Genomic DNA, 23,770 nt, shown 5'->3' on the forward strand with positions numbered 1-23,770 from the left:
GTCATCATTGTTGGACTATTTAGCATTAAATTTGTTGAAGTTGCTTTATTGTTGCTTGTGTGCCACAAAGTCAAAGAGTAACTAAACATCAACAAAAACTTTACATATATTTTTATAAATTTAAATTTTATATATACCTACTTTATACCATATGTACATAAATACTAAAATATATATTTTATGTTTAAAAATGTTTTACATAAAGCAGTTTAATAATGTAAAATATTCATCAAAATTGAAATAAAAAACTTTTTGAAAACTTTGTGTTTCTTTCAATTTCACGGTTTCATTGCAGAAATTTGCTCTCCAGGCGCTCTTTAGTTATTCTTCGATTTTTTCAGAATTTTTGGTAGTTCATATATTTAAATATTTTCACTAAACCCAGCCGAGTTCATATATTGTTGAAATATTTTTGTGAACTTTCGTCAACTCGTTCGCAGGTCATGTGTTCATACCTTTTTAATCAATTTGTTGCAATTTTTGAGCTTCAGCAAGCAATGGATTTAAAGGTTAAAACTTTTCACACATGTGAAAGTGGAAAGTTTTTCATTTCCCATTTTTGATTATTCATCAGTGGTACATTTTTTCAACGAAAATTTTTTTGGATTTTTTTTTGGATTTTTTTTCTTTTATTTCACTTGTTTTCCTGGATATGTTTTACTGCCCCCGGCTATATTTAAAACAAACAAATTTTAAATTAAAAGTGAAATTGATTCTGTTGTGAAAGTAAGTTTTTATGGCAAAAAATACATAAAACATTTTTCGAAGCTTTTTTTCCATTATTCAACAAAGATTAGAAGCAGAGATCTTATAACTAAAAACTTAAGTCATATTGTAAAAAGTTAAATTTATCAAAAGTATTAAATTAAATATAGAAATATAAGACCTCTTTATGTCATATTTAAAGCAATGAGAACAGAATCAGATCAAACACTATTATTCTGGTTGGGAATAAAATACTAAAGAATGGTGTTAAACGGGTTCGTCCAATTTCGGGGTGAATACAGGTGCATAAATCGGACAAAAAGGTGTTAGTGATAGTTTTTTAATATACGATAGGATATTTATTGTTTAATTTTATCTAAACTGATAACCAATAAACTCAGTTAACACACCCAGATAGAGTTAAAAGGCTTTGTTCTATGTTATTGAGAGGAACGTAGATCCAAAAATTGTCCATGAAGGCTTTAGTTTTTTTTATTAATTACAGCCAAACTGATAAAACAATAAACTCAAATTATTATTATAAACTTTTGTGTCAATTTTGTTAACAATTTCATGAAAAAACACTAGTTTGTAAGCTTTTTCTTCATTATGGAATAGCTAACTTTTATCATTCGAATCGCCATGACCTTTTTGATGAATGTTCATATCATAAAATTGATCAATCTTTTATCATTCGAATCGCCATATTAGACTGATTTCGTAAGTGCATAACATAAAAGTGAAAACTCTACCTCACTTTAGCTAAATATATCTTAAGTATTCGATAAGTATTCAATTTCTACTGTGTATAGAAATAAAAAAAAATTATTAATAATTATATTTTCACTTTGCATAATTTACTCTCTTCCCTCTGTAGTGAAGGGGTTAGAATATTCCCGAGTTAAGGCATGCATGTCCTAATTAGCGACTAAAATCCCGGCACAACTTCGACACTGTTTGGAGTGGAAATATTAGTGAGAAACGTATTATTATTATTAGTAGCGAAAAAGCAGATATACACCCGAACGGAGGTGTATATCTAGGGGCAGTGTCGACGAATTATTGTATTTTACTTTCATTCGGTATGGAGCTGTGTATTAACACTAGATGCTGTGACCCAAAGATCAACAGAGGTATCGGTAGGTTTCGCCATAACTTAAATTGGTGTCGGTGAAAATTTCTTGGAATTTCTAAAGGGGTATTTTTCGGCTCCATTAGCCGCGGTGTTCAACCTTCAAGGCAGGTTAACACGTTAAACAATTCTGGACTCTGTACACTTTATTCTCTAGATCACCAAATTTATGGTCACATTGGGATACTTAGGAACAGTTACATAGTTGTACCATTTTAATCTATTATTTCCATCTTTAGTCCTCAAACCTTTAAATATCTATTTATGACCACCTTTCAATGTCCACCTATCAAATTTAAAAACATATTTTATCTATGCCATTTAACTTTTTATAAAATATTCAGCATTCATTTCTTTTTTTACAAGAGAAGTTTCGAAAAGTAGTGAGCTACGAACAAAAATTTTATATATTATTTTAATTAATTATATTTTTGGCTGACCATAGAGCTGTTTCGAGTATTATCAAATATCCATCATTAGTGGTCTTGGATTTATTTTTTTGTATTTAATTATTTGCAAATAATTGTTTAAAACTGCAAGTACCAAGGGTTGAACACGTACCCTGTCAAATTTGTAGCTCAGAGTTTTTCTTTTTGTAATTTTAGCTAATTTAGCTAAGACACACTTAAGAGTTAATTTCATTCATTCGTTTTAATGAGAGCTTGAAGAGTATAAGATATTCTAAATGCTGTATAATTTTACTGTTCCATATATACATATGTATATTCAGATAAGCTTCTTTGTTAACTATAGAAGATTTCTCCTAATATAGTATTTTGTTGAAATTTTATTTGATTAAATTTAATTTAATAATTGTTTTAGTTTGTACAGTGCAATTTTAACTGTACTTTAGTATTGCAGTAATATATTTCTAAACAACTTTATTTCACTGCTCAAATTATAAAAACAAAGCATTTCTCGCACAACTAAGCCATTTAATAAATTAAATCATAAATCCAGTAATGAAACCCTTTTTGTTTTAAATTACAAATCCTTTTTGCTTAATGCAAAAATAGAATTAACTGCAAACGAGCCAATTTATAAGCTGCGAAGAGGATTGCAACCAATTTCGGTAAAGAAATATCTTAGTTTTGGCTTTCGGCAATTTACAGAAGTATCTTATCTTCGCTGCTGCTCTATTTCAGTCGAAAAACAATTTCAAAATTTTACAAACAATTCAATTGAAATTTATTTTAGTATTCATCAAACGTTTTATCACTATTTTTCTTAACGATTTTATTAAAAGAAGGAAGAGAACGGGAACAAATGAAGCAATAAGAAGAGCAACAACCACAATTGAATTTGCTCCTTTGCGAAGGCAGCGGAAGAGCAAGGACATGAGATTTAAGTTGCTAATGTTGTTGATGTTGTTTGTTCTATGCTAGAGCAGTATCAATAAAATGGCTTGAAACCACAGAAAGCTGTTTTAGTTCATGTCCTGTCCGACGGGACTTTTCTACTGTGGACGCCATTAACACTGCAATAACAATAATAAAAATGTCGGAAATTGGCGCAATGTGAATGGCAATTTAAGGAGTCATCTGATGAATTTGAATTTGAAATTGTCATTTTAAAGAGATATGTACGAATATATATCTCATGCTACTTAAGAAGCTAATCCGTTGCTGAGGCGTCACTATGACCATGTTCGTATAATCGTTGCTGTAAGAGCTCATCGGCGAAGTCCCTTTGGAAGAAATTCAATTGTTGGTACGTGTTTTTAATTTTAAATAAATTACATTTTACTTTTGTGGTTGAAATATTTAGGTTAAGCGAAAGTGAGGAAAATCATTATTTTTTTTTTATAAATTCACAATTTTGTTGTTGTTGTCAGACTACAATTAAACAGATGCGATTTGCTTAACAAGTCAATTTATGATACTTGGCAGTAGTTTAAGGATAACATTTCTAAAAATACACCAAATTGTTTTTTATTTACATGAGAAAAGCCTTTAAATAACTCAGAAATACGAAAATGTTACTAAATTGAATCCATTTCTTTTTTTTTTCTTTTTTATTTTTGGTGGAGAATATTTAATGTTGCTGGTGCCAGGATGTCGCGTGCAGCTGGTTTTCTTTGTTCATTCCTAAAGTCCTGAGTTAAGGATGCATAAATTCCTTTTCACTTTATTTTATTGCATTTTTTCTATGTCGCGCAATTAGTGTTGCATTGTTTTAATTTTTGCCATTGCCTTTGACTTTGACTCCTTTTTTCTTATACACTGATTAAATTTTTTTGTGATATTTTACATTAGTAAAGGATTTCGAACAAGTAAGCCATCAGCTTAAGTACTTTAAATATGCTTTATTTTTTGTTGAGTTTAAACATTTTTTTTTAAAAATCCACAAATAAAAAATAAATCCAAAAAACTTCTCCTGTCTTCTATTCCTTGAGCTTGCAATGAAACTTTGTTCTACTTCAAGTGCTCACCAAGTGGCTTCGGTATGGAGTTGAAGTGCTTTTATATAAATCTTAACTTTTTGTTTAAGGGCACTTTCGGTTAATGCTTGATTAAGCAATTGTTAACAACACAAGAAGTTTAGTATTTTATATAATTTTTTTTGTATATAAAGGACTGATATACTTTGAAGTTCTTCAAACAAAACAAAAATGTTGAATAAACTACTATTTTGAGAGCTACTATTCGACATATTTAAGTTGCATATTGCATCTATGTAAAGTTAATGAAAAATTGACTAATTGATGTTTAGTCGATTTTCAATACATGTAATATACTTTTTCATATCGTTAAAATGTTGATAATATCATAAAAGGAGCCATTAATTATTTAAGATATTTTCATTACCTTAATTGACATGTACATTTAATATCGACATCGTTCAATTCACACAAGCAAAAATACTAACATCGATCACCTTTAGCATCTAAGTTTATTAGAAACTAAAACTACTACTTCAAACAAACTAAAATAATCGTACATTTTTAAAAAGTACGATTTCGTAAAAGTATATAAAAATTTAATACTTAATCACCTTTTAGCTCGATACATTTAGTCCAGCGTTGTTCTAATTTTCTTATTCCCTCCAAATAATAGGTTTTCTCAAAGCTCTCAAAATACGCGTTTGTTTTGGTTATGAATTCTTCATTCGACTCAAATCTCTTACAGCCCAGCCATTTCTTTAGGTTTGGAAACAGAAAATAGTTGCAAGGGGCTAAATCTGGAGAATATGCTGGATGAGGTAGCAGTTCGTATCCCAATTCGTGGATTTTGGCCAATAATGTTTAATCAGCACACGAAATTCACTTTATTCCATTTTCGTAAAAATTTACGAGGTTGTCTGCTTTGAACGGCTATCAAACATTAACTGAACGACTTAGCTTGTTCAAAACTAAAAAGTTGCCTACTAGTAGATTACAGCTGACGGCAGCACTGCTGCATTTGGACTAACGGCAATCACAACTTTACTATAATAAAATACTTTTCATGATAGTTCATATTATATTGTTCGAATGATAAGCCAAATCCTTTGTCTGAAAACCTGACTTTCTTCTAAGCCTTTGTTTATATTTGTTACACTACACTCTCTCTCTCTCTCTCTCTCTCTCTCTCTCTCTCTCACTCTCTCTCTCTCTTATAGAAGAACTGTTCTACAAACTAGCACTTTACCATTACCTTACTGTAATTATGTATATATAGATATACATATAGTGTGGATGAAAAGTCAGGAAAATTATTTATAAAAGATCTTTATGTTTATCTGTTGCACCAATTTAACACAACAAACTGCCACTCTTCCGTCATCATGGTCTACTTTTGCACTTACTTATTTTGTATTATATCATTCGAATGTAAAGCCAGTAGTCTTTACAAGAATTCAGTATTTTCCATAGTCCTATCTTATATCTATTTAACTACTTAAGGTAGTATTTATAGTAGCACTATGTAGCTTTGTTAGTAGAAATTTTCTAATAGCGCTTCTTTTTGTTAAATCCATTTGTTCCTTAAAGTAAGGTGGGCATCTGCTTTAAGACTACTGTTGCATCCATTGTTTGATTTCGGTTTTGAGTTAGTTCGTTGCTGCAAGTCCAATGCATTCGTGTAACAAGTCCAATGCAGTACACGTTCCAATCTTAGTGTATTTTTTTGTCCTCTACTTCGATATCTTTTGACAACGGAGATAATTTCATTATGTTTTTTAATGTTTTTACTGATATGCAATTGGTTGTAAAATTATATTAACACTTCCCAATTTCATGGAGTAATCACCGTTTAAGATGAGAGATATTGTGTTCTATTAGAGTACAGCCGGAAGAACCTAACCTTCGAAATTAAAAAAAAGAAACGGCGTTTCTTCCCTGATTTGTTCTGAGGTCTTCATTTCCTGAAAAGTTTAAAAGAAAATCTTTTAGTAAATTGTAAACTTTTTTCTCTAATTTAGTTCTATTAACTTCTGGTGGTGGAGAAAGTGAATCTTATTTTACAGTCAAACTTTTGGATAATTGGTTACAATAAGTAACTGACATATTTCCTTCCGTCTCACATAGTTAGCAATTGTATGCCTTTTTTCATACAATTTTCCTTACAAGAAACCCCTGCAGATAAACTGAATTCATATAGTAAAGTTTATGTACAGTAAAGTTAACTGATCTTTTATCTTCACTGTTGAAAAATCTGGTAAAAAAAGTACTTCACTAAAAATCGGTTCTTTCTGTTAGGCTGTGCATTCACAGAGATAGAGTATGATTGCGCTTCTTCGTCTAAGTACGTCCGAAACCTTGACACAATTGATACAAAAAAATATTTATATAAGAAATAAATGATGTAGAGAAGAACATTAGATCGTCTTTTTTCAGTTTCGTATATTAAATTTGAAAATTAAATTTAATTAGTAAAAAGCATTCTCGTGATTCGTATTATTTTCCTAAGAAATTGATAAATTGGCAATTAAGCAAGACTGTGCTTTCCAAAAAATTTATAAAATAATCAAAAAAAAAATTTATATTACGATTTAATTACTTTATTGTTAGTTTTATAAAAAGATAAAATAAATGTTTAACAAAAAAAATAATATATCCAAATAACTGCACCAACATAGATAAGTACAGCATGACAAGCTAAAATATGTCTCAACTTCCAGGAAGCATCTGTTGCCTGTTGACTGATACATAAGGCATCAGTTACAATTTAATATCACTCACTCGCTTCTCTTACCATAAAACAATATCCTTAGACAAATAGTATCAACTTACACACTATATATAAAAAATAGAAAAAATTCGATAAAGACCAAAAAATCATACTATATGAACTATATGAACACGTAGAATTGCATCAATCCTTGCCAGTTTCAACAAGCACACGTACAAATGAACTGCCATGCATTAACATTGCCAACTACAAATTGCACAAATCCCAACAAATCCAGAATACATCATAACACCACGTCCACGTTGTGTGATTCACGAATCCTTGAGCAAATATTTTAACATTTCCTACATTTCGTACATGTTGAAAGGATTTTCACAGCCTTCCATGCTATTTGAAAGTAGAAAAAAATACTACGAGGAAAAAAAAGGACAATCGGCACATAAGGAAGGAAAGAGCATTCAGCATTCACCAATAGTGCAAATATTTGTCCATCGAGAAAAAAGTAACGAGTGACGAGTGTGGGAGAAAGAGTGAACTGTGTAAACTCTGGCACACTCGTTGGAAGTGAAATGGCATTGGCGGTAAAAATGCTGTCACGGATTCAATAAACACTTCAAATAAACTTGACGATTTATTGCTGAATCGCACGCAACATTTGACAGTTTTTGACACTAGATTTTTTTCACAATTTTTTTCTATTATTTTCTATTTTTATATTTTCCTATCGTGTTTGTCAATTGTGCATTAACAAACAAAAAAATGAACGGAAACGGAAATAGTTTGTGCTGTTGCTAGTGTTTGCCAGGCTTTGTATTTGTGTGCAATGAATTATGAATTCATCACTTGTGCATCGCACGTTTGCAATCGTTTAACTGCTGACAAATGATAAAATTTATTATTTGCAAACATCACATCATCATCATCGTCACCAGCATACATTCACACATCACAAGCACATCAAAATCACCATTAACTACCACTTACGCATAAATATCTTTGCACAAAGTGTAATCACGTTTCTCAGTCTACCTTAGTTAAATTTGTTTTGCAAAGGCTTTTGTATTTTGCAAAAACGTAAATATTGCAATATTTGAGCTTAAATATTGTATTTCATTTTTAAAATACAATAAAATGATATACTATCAGTAAATAAGAGCATTTAAACAATTTTTCCAGACTTCCAGTAAATTTAATAATTATTCTAAATTAAGAAGAGAGTATATTATTAAAGTTCTTAAATCAGAACTGCTAAGATAAATTTCTTTAAATTAATTTTTTTTAACTAATACTTTTGTTCTTTTTTCTTGGTACATTTAAATCGATCACGTTCTTCGCACTTAAAATGTGTCGCCTGTTTGTGATAATCACGCGCGTATGATTAATCGCTTCTTTGCAGGATAATCACTTTGCATTCTCACAAGGGAACATTTTTTGGTGCGTGTGTCAAGCGTCAAATAGTTTTGTCTTCTCACTTCTGCTCCGTACTTTCGAAAAAGTTTTACTAAATTTTAAAGACCAACAAAAACAACAAACGTGAACCTTAGCGCTCAACTTAAGCAGTTGAGTAAGCGATATCCTTGCCTTTGAATATTTGTTATTGTGGCTTATCATTTATGTGGGAGACATCGTAGGTATAACAAAGTTTTCAAGGATTCTATTTCAACTTTCAAGTTTGGTTTCTAAATTTAAACAGTTAAGGTGTTACTCTGAAAGGACTTTATCTTCTTTGTGAAGTTGTTTGCATTAAGTATTAAAAGAATTTCATTTATTTCCAACTTTTAAGTTTTAAAGCTGCAATTGAGTTTTATTTTTCTAAAATAATGAGCAGAGCTTAGCATATAATCACTTTTAATTATTGGATTTATTGGTTATACAGCCGTATAGTAAAGTAACTAAAGACCTTTTTTATTTTATTTTTTTTACAACTTTATGAAAAATAAAATTTATATATCTATTTCCAAAATATTCTATTTAATTTGTGATCAAAAATATGATATAATAGATTACTAGCGAGCTAATTGGTCATTTAAATAGAAACAAAAAAACAATAATTTATGATTTATATTTAAAAACAATTTATATATATTTGAAATATTTTTTTGATATTTCGACATCTTCAGTGAAACTATTTTCGTAACTTATAAATATGTTCCTTACACTTTAATAGTGAGAAAGTTAGAATGCTCCTAAGTAATAGAATCCTCAGTTCTTCAGTATATATCAAGTCGAAAAAAATTGAGACGTCCTTCAAACATTAATAAATATGTTTAATATATAATTAAATTAATGTAATGGTTTTTTTTTAAAAGCAATTATTTAGCGTTGCAATTTATTTTAGTGTTTATTGTTATTTTAGTGCAATTTATTTTTGTGTTTTTTTTTTGTTTAAATTGCTTCTTTCACATTTTTGTTGCTGTTATTTTTATTAACAATAAATAATAAAATATTAAATAATTTTTATTAAATTTTAAATAATTATTATTACTTAAAATAATAATTTAAGTTCTATTCTTTTAACTTTATATATTGAAGCGAGATTGAATATTGACTGCTTGCATAAATAAAGTGAAAAGTGTACTTTGTACTTGACAAGAACTGAATTTTGTTAGATAGTTAATAATTAGCACAATATTTTTAATCTAGGACTTCTTAATACTAATAAACAGTAGAGTGGAGTGGAAAAGTATTCTAAAATCTCTAGGTACTAAATTCAGAATTGTCCCGTATTTAATGAAGATGATCCGCAGCTACTTGAAAGATCGCCTACTTGTCTATGATACTCAGGAAGGACAAAGAGAAAAATGTATCAACTCAGGTGTAGCACAAGGATCTATTTTGGGCCCCGATTTGTGGAACGTGGTATATGATGGAATCCTATAATCCAAGATGCCTGATGACACACACCTCGTTGCTTTTGCAGATGATATCGCAGCAGTAATTACGGCAAGAAATACGGAAAACGCTCAGCGGAAGCTCAACATGGTGATAATACAAGCGCAAAATTGGCTAAATGCACACGGTCTTAAACTCGCCACCGAAAAGACTGAATTGCTAGTACTCACTAAACGTAATATACCGTTGGAAATTGGAATGCTCGTTGGCGACAGCACCTTATATATGAAAAAGGAGATCAAATACTTGGGGGTGAAACTAGACTCTAACTTGATTTATTGGGCTCAAATAAAACAAGCAGCTGCAAAAGCAAGCAAAGTTGTTACGATGCTAGGAAGACTGATGGCTAACGTGAGAGGTCCTACCCAGAGTAAAAGAAAATCAGCAGACCTTCAAGATATAAGAGAACAAACTTTTCAGATCTGGCAACAACGGTGGAACTCCGATTTAAGAGGAAGATGGGCGGCAAAGCTGATTCCGAACGTAAAGTCGTGGACGGAAAGAAATTTCGGCGAGATTGACTATTATGTCACACAGTTCCTATCTGGTCATGGATATTTTCGAAAATATCTATACAGAATGCAAAAAGCAGAGCAGCCCTACTGTATATATTGCGGACCAGTCGAAGACAATGCTGAGCATACTTTCTTCAATTGCGAAAGATGGCGTGGAGAAAGAACACTACTTGCAGGATATATAGGTCACTTTACAGTCGATAATATTGTAGAAAAAATGATAGAACGAGCAGAAAATTGGAACAAAATTATGCAATTCATCCGAAATGTGCTAAGGGAAAAGAAGAAAGATCTGGACGCAATCTAATCTTAAACGAAGAGCACGAATGAGAGCCGGAACACATACTCTGAGATTGGAAAAAGTAGACTGTAGGGCAAGATTAATTATCTGCAACAGTAGCGGAGCCTGGACGCATGGCACACCGATGGAAGTCTTAAATGACTAATAATGACCCTACCTCGAAGTAATACTAACGTAGTCCCGGGGTAGAAAAAGGTCTCTAGGAATGAGGGGGAGTGGTTTAGCTCACCTTCCAGGGCGCCGGAAGGTGGTCAGTGCGTAGGCATTCCACTCCTCCTTGCCGCAAAAAAAAAAATACTAATAAACAGTAATTTAAAAATAATAATAGTAAAAATAATAATTTTTGATTTATTTTTATGCTATATAAGTTCAATTTTATCGTATTTTATTCTTAAAATATTGCTCTTTATATTTTATTATATGTATCTCTTCTACATTAAAATATGGTAAATACAAAAATAATTTTGTTGAAATCTAAGTTATAATTACTTGTAGGTAGATTATGGTAGGTTAAATTCTAAGGATCCCCACTTAAGCCAATTGTCTCATCATTGTGTTCACGTATAAGAACTCAGAGGTTTCAAAACCACATTGAACATCTTGAGCATTTAACAAATAGTGAAATTATCATTAAAGGTAAATCCTGAAGCTTACCAATTTGTCAAAAAAAGTATGCACCTCAATCGATGACCTGCGGGTGATAGGCAATTACAAAACGAATATCAGACATTATCATTGTCCTCCACATAACTGCTAAAAAAATGATTAAAAAGGTGCTTCTAACATATTTACATAAACAGTTATGATAGTCAACAAACCAACAATGAGATGGATACCTTTATGGACATTGCAATGAAATTGCAATATTTATTTTAATGGAACTCGGTCATATTGCATATAATTGCCTGCATATCATTGAGTCTTTCCATACTATAAAAGGAATTCAACAAATATGTGTATAAAGCCAGCGGTATTTCCAGATACTTCAGGTGTTCCATATGATTATTTGAAGCACCATCTTTGATCAGCTCGTTTGTCTTGCAATTATTGAAATTATTCCAATGACTTGGAACTAATAGTAGAGGAATCTTAAAGTGTGTCAAAATCTCATTAAGAGAAGTGTAGTAATCAAAAACCGTGTATTGACAACTAACTGAATGGTAACTGAGCTGAACGGCTTTAAAGCTACTCGACTGTGTGATACGATGCATATACTTCTATTTAACATATCTACTTCCAGATAAGCTATAACTTCTTTAATACCAAACACTCCCGCCTGAGAAAACCTGATGTGATTTGAAAGTCTATAATATATACATTAGGGTGCCATTAATTTTCGAAAGTCGGAAAATTGCCCGCGGCAACCCCCAGATCGGTTCATTTTACTAAAAAAATAATCTGTGTAAAATTTTAGTTCAATTGGATAAGTGGAAATGGTGCCCCAAGAGCCTCAAAGATTAGAAAATAACAATTTTTTCCATAAAATTCATCTTTGATTGCTTATATCTCCGACATATTTAATTTTACATAAAAACTGTCTTCCTAAAAGTTATAGATCTATTTAAAATAAACAATTCACTCATACAAAGTTTTTCTGTATTTCTAATAGTTATTGAATAAAACAAAAAATAAGTTGAAGTCACCCGATTGCTAGCTTTGAAAGTACTATGAATGTAATTGTCCACTTCAGCTTTACAACAAATTTAATATTTCTAAAAAATTTAAAATACATTCAATATTTCCAAAATTTAATCTTTCTTATAATAAAAAAGTACTAATTCTAGGTTTGTCAGACATAATATTTATTATTTTAGTTAAAGTTGCTGGAGCAAAGTATCCTTATTACAACTTGGAAAGTTATTTTTGCGCGATCTATTGATACTCTCCTGACTTCCTTGTCATCACTATCTATATTCAAATTTGAAACCATCTTTTTCTTTGTCTCAGGTGATATATTTAAATCCAAAAAAGCAAAATGAACAAGCTTTGAGCTTAAATAATAAATACAATTTATTGATATTGACTGAGAATAGAAAGAAGATTAAAATCTTGAAAATGAGCTTTGACTGATGACAAAGTATTAAACCATACTTCAACATACACTTTAGTAATAAATATACATATATCGCAAAGAGCATTTTCTTCTTCTGTAGATAATTTGAACTCTTTCCTAAATAAAAATATTTTTAATACATGCATGGCTTTCGCCATCCATCTTGCATGATGTATAGCTCCAGGAGGTCGAAACTTTATGGTACAGTTCGGTTTTTCTCCTAAAAACATTAATGCAAGTTCCAGAAGTTCCCTATAATCATCTCTTGGTTGGTTATCCTTACGAATCTTATAAAGGAAACTTGTAATTCGTAACACATCATCCATATTTAACGATTTTCTTACTTTTTCATTTTCTAAGCCGACTGTAAACTTATCAACGTTTATTTTCGGCCAAAACTTCTGAAATCGTTTAAATAGTTCAACATTTGGGCTTTCAGACTTGTACACTTTTTAATGTAATCACTTTTAATTAAAATTCACTTCGCATTCCAATGAATAATACAGAAACTCACTTATGTATATAACTATACAAGTATTGGACTTATTTTCTAGCAAATTTAGTAGGCAATTCATTCATTGAACTTACCTAAATTTAATAGGGGGATTTCAGCTTGTATTTGCTTTTATTCAATAACTATTAGAAATACAGAAAATGTATGAGTGAATTGTTTATTTTTAATAGATCTATAACTTTTAGGAAGACAGTTTTTATGTAAAAATAAATATGTCGGAGATATAAGCAATCAAAGATGAATTTTATGAAAAAAATCGTTATTTTCTAATCTTTGAGGCTCTTGGGGCACCATATCCACTTATCCAATTGAACCATAATTTTACACAGATTATTTTTTTAGTAAAATGAACCGATCTGGGGGGTGCCGTCAACCGATTTTACGAAAAAAAAATTGCCCATATACCTTAATGGCACCCTAATATACATATATATATATTTTATATTATATAAAATCTACTACCTTTTTTGAGCTGTCAGTATATTTGATTAAACTCTCTCTTAATGAGGGACCTCCCTACAGCTGTCTCTATATAGAAAATCGACATCAAATTTCCTGTCAAAATTAAAAAGGGAGATATGTGATCAATATTTCTTAGAGTAGGACTGAAGAAATAATAATTGCAACTATCGTCGTAATCAGCAGCCTTCCAGTGTGTGAAGTAACTTTAAGTCTAAGATCATATGATGCCACCATTTGTTTGCTTATAAGAACAAGCGACACTAAGTGAAGCATCAGGTCTAACGTAATGGATAAAAAGGTACTCTATACTATACCAAATTCACGTACAACAAAACTAACAATTTTTTAATAGAATCATTTCTAAGTTACAACAAAGTTTAATTTTTTAGTAAATTGAAGTTTGTATATCATTATACTTCAACAACCTATTCACATTTGAGGTACTTATAGTAGTTATTTCGTTCTTTAAACTGATATTTATATTAGTTTACTTATTTTATATATATTTAATATATATTTAATTATATTTACTTATTTAAAATATATTTTTTGAACAATAGTGAACTATAACAACAAAAATTCATTTTCATTATTTTAATTAATTGAATTTTTGACTGACCATATAGTTGTTTCGGGTATTGCCAAATACCCATCATCAGTGGTATTGGAAATAATTCTTGTATTTAATTATTATATATATATAATTTTTTAAGACTGCAAGTACCAGGAATCGAACTCGTGTCCTGCCAAATTTGAAGTTCAGAGTCAACGCACTTTAGTTAACTAACCCAAAGCTGTACTTGACTTTTATGTTCGCACATTTTTCTTATTTAAAATATTTAAATTATACTTATTTATATTATATACTTAAATTCAATTTATTGCTTTTACAATGCAAAACATTATTACAGCTCTTCTGAAATGTAAATTCTCAAAACCCCATTTGTCCACGTATCTGCTATATAATTATATATAAAATTAAAAATTGTTTAAATTTTATTCGCTTAATTTCAATACTTGAAATTTAAGATTTTTGCTTCAATTTAAGGTTAAGTAACTTAACCGATTGCCAAAATATTGCAAAAACAAAACAAAACATAATTTTCGGCACATGTACATGAAAACTTAAACTGTTATCATAAAACGATTTCCCACTTTTTGCCTACAATAAAACAATGGCACCAATTGGTATCTTTGCAGAGTGAAAATAGTAAAAGTGTAAAAATTCAACGAAAAAAAAGCCACCTAAATTATTGCAAATCAATTGTGGCAATGCTAGAAAAAGGGGGGCAACAAGCGCAGCATCTGTTTTCAGTTAAAGTGAATTTTTTCAGTTTTGGTTAAAAGGCAACACTGTAAGCAATTTACACAAGAGCTCCAAAAGACCTCAGATTTGAGTCTAGTACTTTGAAGGTATCAGCATTTGCTTTAATGTTTCTCTTACAGCCTTTGTTGTTGTTGTTGTTGTTGTTTACATTCAAGTGTTTACATTCAATGCCTTCGATGCTGTTGCTGTTACTATTACTGTTAATGCTATTGTTTTATTTTTTGTTCTTATTGTTTTTGATTTTATTTTCTTGGCGTTGGCTTTTTGTTGTTGTTGTTGTTGTTGCTGTTGTTGTTGCTGATCATAAAGCACATTTTATTGAGTTGTCGAATGTAAAGCACCACAAGCGCCAAAAGACGATATAAAAAAGGAAAAAGGGGAAGAAATTGGTAACATTGCCAATTGGCTACGTTTGGTATTGCCAACATGATGATAATACTTAACCTTATCCTCACTCTCAATACAATAACAAACTTTCTCGCACGCACACATGCAGACAAACAGGTTAGGTGCCATAACGTAGATAAACGTAGGTGGTATTCGTTTATTTTTTACCCGTTCACATTGAGTAATCGTTTACAGCTGCTCGAATGCGCAAATAATTTGAGAGGCATGTTTCCAAACAATACAATAACAAAAACAATATCAAAAAAATAACAACAAAATATAATAAAAAAAACCAAAGCAAAATGTAGAAAAAAGGCAAAATTCATTACTATTTAAGTAGTAGAAGGAAAGTCTGCATCTAAAGGAAAACTAAAAAAGTACCGCGAACTTTGGCTGCAGCAGGCAAGAAATCATCATCAGCATGGTTCATTGGTAACAGCCACTTCCTCATTGATACAATTTGTTGAAGTAACGTTGAACGTTTCTGGGCGAGCTTCGAAGGGTAGCATTATTACCACACTTCGCTTCATTAGTACACCAGTCTGTGTGTTCTTTTACCCTTAATAACGATAAGAAACGGCAGCACAAAAAAAATTATTTTTACCGAAACAAAATATGTTGTCGACGACCATCCATGACACATCTGACTTCCCACGTCGACCCTCCATCGTCGATGAGTTTGTAATGTTTAAATTGGGATTTATTTTTTGTTGCCCCACTTAAGCTTCTAATAATTTAGTGTATTTATTGTTTACGCAGTTATGAAGTGCACGCATATTGAGGAGTACGGGAACGGCGTTATTGCCAATGTTATTTACATTGCCCCTCTGTTCTCTTACTTTCTCATAAATGACACATGTGCATTACGGATAATTTTGTACTTAATTTTATGCCTATTGTGTATGGATTTTTTTGAAGTTGCTTTCTCTTAAAGGCTTGAGAATGAAAAATTTTAAAATAATAATATATATATTAAAATTTTGATACATAGACATCGGTATATTTTTATATATATGTATCTATATATTTATTTATTCACATATATATATATATCAATATGTGTAAATATTGTAATATATATTTGCACATTAATTTCAATATATAGTATATATGTATGTTCAAATATTTTAATATATACCTGTACATATGTTTTCAATTATATATGTCTGTGTATATATTTTAACACATATCTATGTATATAAATTTTGATATATAACTGTATATGACATATATTTTGATATCTATAAAAAAATCTAATTTATATATGTTTAAGTATTTTAATGTATATCGGTATATTTATTTTGATATATCTCTTTACACTTTTATATAATATATGAAATTATCTATTAATTTTTTAAAATATCACAATTACAATGCAGTCTTTAATTATGTTTTAGTTTTGTTTCATTCATTGATATATGATAATATATATGATATATAATTAATTCATTGATATATGTGGTATCTGTAACCTGAAATACGTATGAAAAAATTTGATATTAAAGTGTACATAAATTAAGACTATATATAATAATAGATTATATATTGTAATTTGGAGTAGCGCATAGATGTGGCAGAATTAAAATTGGAAGATTATAATTCTCAATTTTCTGAATCAGTAAATGTTAAAAAAAAAAAAAATGTTTCAAGTATTTAATCTGCATTTCTCGACCAAAGGTGTAAACCTGATACCCCAGGGATCAGGACCCCCAGCTTCGGCTGTTCTAATTAATAAATGGTGTCGTAAAGCGAGGATTATGGCTAAAACCCAAATATATGACAGTAAAGTGACTTTATTTATTTGTTTTCATTTAATGTGGAGCCACATCTTTTAACTGGAACTTTTAACCCAAAGCACATCAGATGTTTTAGATAGGTAGTGCTCCCCATCAATATACCAATACCTCTGTTAAAGAAGTGTAGAGTTAAGCTTTAATGACATGTAATCACGTTAAATTACCTTGGACTCTGTATAGGAAGAATCTATCACTTAACAATTTCTTATACACGCCACTCCACTGGATACATACTACGGAAAAAACAACACTTCTATAAACAAATATTTTGGTCTGTATGATTTTTACATAATCGCAGAATAATTACGAATTCAAAATTCCCGACTGATCTCTTAACTTGGATAATGCACATAAAAGTAATAAACTAGCACATTATTGAATAAATTGTAAGAGGAAGTGTACGGCCATGTCGTACGAATAGAAGAAAATGTTCCGGCTACAAATTGTTTGATTTGGTGCCACCTGGTAGAAAACGGTGTTGATGTGATGACCGACAAAATAAAGACTTTCGGTACTACCAAATGGCGACTGGACTAGCCACTGATCAGACTGGCAGACGGAGGCTACTTGTCGCAGCTAAGCACGACTCGTGTCTATAATGCTCAAGTAAATAAGTCGTAAAAAATAATTACGGGAAGTATTAACTTTTTACGGAAAATGATTTTGTCATTTATTATACTAAGAAATGTGTAAACTTTCTGTAAATTTGAAAGGGGACCCTATAAATAACTTTATCAAAAAACCGCTGCAATCAATTTAAACTTAACCAACAATTTCCAAAAATTATTTAATGTGGTTTTGATTATTTCAATATGCTTCAAGGTACTATTTCCTACAATTGCAGTTAAATTTTATACTTAAAATAAAGTATAAAAACAAAAAATTATAAAATCATCTGACCAAGTTCCAACATAACCAACAAATGTTACACAATTTCTGTACCGCATCAAGCAAAAACTTTCCGTTGCATGTTACCCATAAACTTGAACATCCATGCATAAACTATATAAATCGATCTACAACTACCTATCGCACTGAACACAACAACTTCAACAACTCCAACAGCAACAATATGAATAATTTTAAATGCCAATACAAGGCGAGTTTGGTTTACTTACCGTTCCATTATAGTCCACGACAGAGCATATGGATTAAAATATTCTTTGCCACGGCAGCTCCAATTTCCACCAAAATGAAAAATGGAAAAAAAGAAACGCTCAGCAGTTAACGAATTTAACAGCTGCTGCATTGGTGGTTGAGGAACGCTGGGCCCTATTGCAGTAAAATGGATGCAGCCATAGGTACACGTACGTGCAGTGAAAATCCGCTTGGCTGTGTTCTGTGCGATAATTTACTTAAATGAATTGTACTCAATGAGGTCGTAGGTGGGCCAGCACAGTGTGGCTCTTCTCATTGAAATGATAAACTGAATTTCGGCTTTAGGATTTTTACGTTACTGAACAATTTTTATTGTTGTTTCTGTCGTTGTGTTTTCTTGTTTGCCTACCCCGGTCGTACTTGCTCGATTCCATCGCACCCAAGCTACTGTATTGAATGTGGACCTAGTCTATTAAATAATCCGTTGTTTGGTTTGTTATTGTTGTTGTGAAGTAAATTAAATGATTCCGAGCCCACGTAACAATGTTTTTCAGCTTTTTTGTTTGATATTTTAACACTTTTTTTTTGCTTGCCTCCGGTTGTGGTCATGTTTTTACGGTAATTCATGGCCATGTTTTAACTATTTCCTTTTGTCTTTTTTTATGTATTCACACTTTCTGCTTTCACTATTTTTCTTTAATTTTGTTTTTGTTTAATTTCTTCTCTTCTGATATTTTTTTTTTAATCTGAGCACGTGTGATATTGTGGCATCGTTGAATTTGTAGTTGTTGTTTTGCTGGTAATCCTATTATCCTATATTTTAGCAAATATTTTGGGTTGATCTTAGCCACAAATCATGTTCGAAAACATTGGATTACAAACACCAATCGGTTGTTAAAACAATCAGGAAACGTGTAACATAAATTTTTATTCACTTTATAAAACTGCATTTAGTTGAGTAAATTATGTTGAGGGTTATTTTGTAATAGAAACAGTATAAAAGTTGAAGGTTGAGGAATGCTTAAAGAAAATTTGGATGCAAAAAGGTATATATCTTTCTCCTTTTGTCATATATCATTTTTGCATTTCTTATCTGTAATAAGATTTTGGATAAATGATAATAGTCAAATAAATAGCATCTTCAAAGGTCATGTTGTACAAACAGTCATATGACGAATGGTCAATGCAATTTCACATTCTTTTTGGTCACGATAAAGAGACATGTAACACAGAGAGTCATAACACAATTTAAATTGTATTACAATTTTCCATACCTTTACTACTATTTTTTTTTTGTTTTCTTGTTCCTAAATATAACAGATAATTTTTTTTGTATGGATATGCTTACACATTTATATATTATTAATTTTATTAATTTAAAGTAGTACTTATTACTAAGGCAATACTGTTTTGACATGACCACATTTTAATCGAAATTTCTTTCTCTCTCACTCTCAGTTTTTGACAGAAACGAAGTCAGATTTGAATTGACCATGACTGTCTGTATAACATGGTTCAACACATTATAATATTAAAAGAAATAATTTTGCTTTTACCATCTCCATAAACCGTGATCTCCTCGTTGCTGGCATTGTACACCAGCGACATATTGCGTTCACTATAATATCAGTCAGAGCGGAATGCTGATTCTTCATATAATACCAACATAAAAACGCGTAGAAGTCCGTCTCATAAAATGAATTTTTGTTACACAATTTTGCAATTACATTTTCCGACATTTTCGGTAATTAAATGTTTTTTTAGATCCAATTTAATTTTTTTTTTGTGGTATTGAAGAGTCTAATATTCGGAATGCTGTTTAAAATTAGTTTATGAATTTCGTTTAAAAAATAGGAAAATAGAAAATATGATATGAAAATAATTATAAAAATAAATATTTTTGTAATAGAAAAATGTATAGTTTACTATGTTTTTAATAGATATTATTTTTAAAATTATTATATTCATTGAGCCAAAGAACAGTTCTTATAGCCATATAGTACAGACAGTCATATGACGAATGATCACGGTAATTTTATGCCCTTGTTCGTCATGACTAAATGATATGTTATACAGAGAGTTATATCAGAAATGTCAAATTCCTACCTTTACTATTATTTTGATATATATATTTTTATATAATATATTTTTATATAATTCTGATAATTATTACTAACGTAAAGGAGCAACTCTTATCTTTGTGACTAAATTTGAATCGACACTTCTCTCTTTCTGAACTTTTTAATTTATAAAGAATACAACAACATTTTGTATTTGGCGTGACTAACTCTCAATAAATCAAGTCCTTAGTATAGTTTGTTTTCTAGGCAGATAGTTTTAATGATCATAACTACGTTGGTTGAGTATAACAAAATAATCAACTTAGTAAAGTATTTTTTTCTATACTGGTAAATTAATACATTCAAAAACCTAATTTACACTAGGTTCATTATTAGTTCATTTCTTTAATTTTACAATCTCATTTTATTAACAGAACTGTTATGTGATTATCTATGATGATAGTCGACAAACAAGTCACATGCTACAAAAATTTGAAGTTGTTGAATGTTTATCCATTCACTTGAATGGATTTATCAACCCTCTAATATTTATAAGTAAAGATTTTGACCTACCTCCTAAGCAGTTGACCGGGTTTGTATCTAATAACAGTGGAAAATTCTGTGAGCTTAAATATATAGATCAATGTAATATAACCATTGTCAGTTAGTGGATGTCTTGTGCGATAGTCACCAAAATGTTTAGTTATTAACGATTTTAGCGCAACTTCAAATATATTACCGCTATAGGCATTCCTATTAACTTTGACGCTAAAAACAGTAATGTAGTATAACCATTGTTCATCGGTGATATCTAAAATACAACATCTGGTTAAGGTTACACAAGAAGATCTCACTTTTAAGTAGACTCCATAAACTTTTTTGTTTACGAATTTCTCAAAATCGCAATTTTCCCAATAAAGTAGATGATATTCGGTAACTGGTCGCAAAGAATAGTAGATGTTTTGCTATATTGAATACAGCTTACTTTTAAACGTTAGCAAAATATTGATCTTCTGAATACTTGGAAGCTGTACTTTGTGTCAATTGTTGATAGAAATGACAGAAAAACATTTGTGTAAAACCACATAGAATTTCATATTAGATTATTTTGGAATATAATGCCAAGTTTTATATATTTGTAATTAACTTTTTAGTTATATTCTTAATAGTTTTTATCATACTTGTACATATTTAAAATATGCTAATATATATTTGAAGTAAATTATATAATATTTATAAACTACTAAGAATGTATAATTCACATTTTGTCTTGTTTCTTTAATAAACATATCTCTTCATATGGAAAAATGAAAAATATACAATTTTGTATCAAAAAAAAATTTATCTACTATAATTTAATAAATTATATCTGTCAAAACATAAGTAGCACATAAATAAGACATTGTAAATTTGTAATATTGTAGTGACAATAAAAATGAAATATTGTGTAAATCATTAAAATATTATTCTCTAAAATTATTTATAATCAAATTTTATAACATAAATGCAATATAAATTGCAATTGAAGGCTTCAATTGGACTTTTATCATATCACATATATGTATATACTTACATACTTGCGTTAATATATACAGCGCATGTAAATAACAAAAAAATGTTTTTAAGTATACTAATTTTATTTTAAAAGACAAACTGAAATTAATAACAAGAATAAGTAGAAAAATATATCTGAAATTCACAAAAAAAGACAACAAATGATAATGGTATACGGACTACTTACTCTCTGCCAAAATGGCCGGTTAACTTCTACTATCTTTGAAGAGAGATTATAAGTAACTCAAAAACGGCATATTTACTTCCATCTTAAGCTAAATAATCGGAACCAAATTCCGTCAAATATCACCAGTTGACTTCAAATAGTGATGAAGTGTAAGAACATACTTAACGAAAACATTCAGTTATAGATTTTTACATTTCAGAACAGATTGGATTTTCGGCAATAACCTTAGTTTATTTGATTTATTTATAAATTGAATTAAATTATTATTTTTAGAAAGCTAATAGTGCCAAATATATATAATATATTTTATTAAATTTACACTAAAATGCCAACTGTATTTTATTATATTTTTCTACAATAACCAGAATTTAAAACTTTCACTCAAATAATATGTAAACAAAAACTCGCATTTTAACCACAAAGTTGCCACAAAGTTGCAACTTGCGAAACAAGAAAAAACTGAAAAAACCTATGAAATATAAAGAAAAATTTGAAAAATATCTTCAGGTGAAAAGAGTAAAAATTTGATACATCCACACTTCATTTGAGATGCTGCTGCACTGAGCACAAATTGTTAAACATTAAAATAAATCTCAGGATGCTTTAAGTATAACAGCAACAAAAAACGTTGCATACATTGAAGCGCAAGATGAATGACGACGCAACAACGTCATTGTGAAAGTGTTGCAAACTCTAAGCAAAATTCCACAGCAGATAAAAACCTCACAACCATGTCGGACAGAAAAAATGGCCTTATCAGTGCTTCCTGTCGAAAGTTTTCATATTTTTGTATTCTTGCCACTTACAACAACAGCAACAGCAACACCAACAACTACACGGCAAATAATCAACAACAAAACGTTTGGCGCGCGTTTGAATGAATGGGAAAAATGCTTTTCACTTTTTTCCCAACAAAATTTTTTTGTGCGTCATTTTAAAATTTTCTTTTTTTTACGTTTTGTTTTGTTGTGTATTTTAGGAAAGTTTTTATTGTAGTTTTTCGTTCCTTTCGCTTTATTTGTGCACTTTTTACGCCACAATAAAAGGCAGGAAATGCTTAAACATTTTTCTTTTAGTTTTGCATAGTGCCGGGTAAAAAATTTTCACACTTATTGTGTCAGTAACTTTTTGTGTGCAGGCGAAATGACGCATATTGAGATAACAAGTCGAAGGATATTTCAAGTATGTGCAACAATTTAAATGAAACATGTTGCCAACCCACGTACGCTTTTATTATGTCTACGGAAGTGTGGGGAAGTACATATTAGAGAGGATGTGCAGATTTCGAGAAACTTTTATAAAAGCAAATTTTAAATTGATTAAAGTATTAATAATCTATTTATGTCATTCTAAAATCTGTCTTCTGAATGCCTTCGGAATGTAATTATATTATTATATGTATAATACACTAATATGTATATGTATAGAAATAGCAATAACAACATATATATATAAAATTTATAATAATATATATTACCATTGTACATTAGGACGAATGACATTCTCAGGGACCTCAAGATTGAACTAATCAAAAAATATATAAAGGATAGAGCCCTGAAATTATTTGCATAAAATTACAGGGCTACCAACACCGCTTTAACGAAACTCAGAATGGTTACAGGCTCCTCGGGGAGGTATGCAGATCTGAGGTCAATTATTGCTTAGTCTGATGAAGT

General features: G+C 30.1%; 1 long non-coding RNA gene across 4 annotated transcripts; it reads right to left on the bottom strand.

The window, feature by feature from the left end:
• Positions 1–253: 253 nt before the first annotated feature.
• LOC119670190 lies at positions 254–20,136 on the bottom strand. Of its 4 annotated transcripts, none has more exons than XR_005251690.1 (3): positions 19,850–20,136; positions 18,314–19,386; positions 254–670 (listed from the first exon to the last, which is right to left on the bottom strand). It is a non-coding gene; the product is annotated as an uncharacterized LOC119670190 (long non-coding RNA). The 4 variants fall into 4 exon arrangements; XR_005251688.1 differs by lacking the exon at positions 254–670 and adding an exon at positions 5,451–6,181; XR_005251689.1 differs by lacking the exon at positions 254–670 and adding an exon at positions 9,086–9,193.
• Positions 20,137–23,770: the final 3,634 nt, after the last annotated feature.

The sequence above is a fragment of the Teleopsis dalmanni genome, chromosome 1 (assembly GCF_002237135.1).
Source record: "Teleopsis dalmanni isolate 2A chromosome 1, ASM223713v2, whole genome shotgun sequence".
NCBI lineage: Eukaryota > Metazoa > Arthropoda > Insecta > Diptera > Diopsidae > Teleopsis > Teleopsis dalmanni.